Source organism: Cebus imitator, unplaced genomic scaffold, assembly GCF_001604975.1.
Source record: "Cebus imitator isolate Cc_AM_T3 unplaced genomic scaffold, Cebus_imitator-1.0 Scaffold59, whole genome shotgun sequence".
In the NCBI taxonomy this organism is placed as follows: Eukaryota; Metazoa; Chordata; class Mammalia; order Primates; family Cebidae; genus Cebus; species Cebus imitator.
In genome coordinates, this window is record NW_016107374.1 from 3,588,940 (window position 1) to 3,590,379 (window position 1,440).

Genomic DNA, 1,440 nt, shown 5'->3' on the forward strand with positions numbered 1-1,440 from the left:
GCAACCTCCGCCTCCTGGGTTCAGGCAATTCTCCTGCCTCAGCCTCCTGAGTAGCTGGGATTATAGGCATGCGCCACCATGCCCAGCTAATTTTTTGTAGTTTTAGTAGAGACGGGGTTTCACCATGTTGACCAGGATGGTCTCGATCTCTTGACCTCATGATCCACCCGCCTCGGCCTCCCAAAGTGCTGGGATTACAGGCGTGAGCCACTGTGCCCGGCCCCCCCTTTTTTTTTTAGACGGAATTTCGCTCTTGTTGCGGTTGCCCAGGCTGGAGTGCAACAGCGCAATCTTGGCTCACTGCAACCTCCGCTGCCCAGATTCAAGTGATTCTCCGCCTCAGCCTCCCAAGTGGGTGGTATTATAGGCATGTGCCATCACAGCCGGCTATTTTTGTGTGCGTGAGTGTGTTTTTTTTAGTAGAGGTGGGGTTTCACCATGTTGTTCACGCTGGTCTCGAACTCCTGATCTTGGGTGATCCACCCGCCGTGGCCTCCCAAAGTGCTGGGATTACAGGCATGAGCCACCGTGCCTGGCCCATGCTCCAGTTTTGTCTTAAGAGAGATTCCTCTGCCTTGCTTCCTCAAAGTCCATGCTTTAGGGTGAGGCCTAAAGCTGTGTGGAGAGCCTGTGGTCGGGTGTGCTGTGAACCTGCAGCTTAGAGCCGGATTTAGATTCATGGTGATTATTTCATGATTTACCAAAATGAGTCCGTGGTGTCATCGGACAGGATGGAAACAGAGAAACCTAGTCTCCCAGTGTTTGGCAAATAAATTGGAAAAAAAGTAACATTGGTCATTCAGAAAAAAATACAAAAAGGTGAAGAATAAGAATGAACGTTTTGGCCAGGCATGGTGGCCCACAGCTGTAATCCTAGCACTTCGAGAGGCCAAGGCAGGAGGATTGCATAAGCCCAGGAGCTTGAGACCAGCCTGGGCAACATAGGGAGAGCCCATCTCTACAAAAAGTAAAAAAATGTAACGGGGCGTGTTGGCTCATGCCTGTGGTCCCCACTACTTGGGAGGCTTAGGTGGGAGGCTCACTTGAGCCCAGGAGGTTGGGGCTGCAGTGAGTCGTGTTTGCGCTACTATACTCCTGCCTGGGCAACAAAGTGAGATCCTAGATTTCTCAGAAACAAACGAACAAACAAACAAAGTGGCTGCCAGAAGCTGGGGGTGCGGAAAATGGAGAGTTGTTGTTTAATGGATATAAAATTTTAGTCATCCAAGACAAGTAAGTTCCAGAGCTCTGCTGCCCAGCACCGCGCCGTAGTTAATACAGTCGTGCGCACTTCAAAATGTGATAAGACGGTAGATCTCGCCAGGCGCGGTGGCTCAAGCCTGTAATCCCAGCACTTTGGGAGGCCGAGGCGGGTGGATCACGAGGTCAAGAGATCAAGACCATCCTGGTCAACATGGTGAAACCCCGTCTCTACTAAAA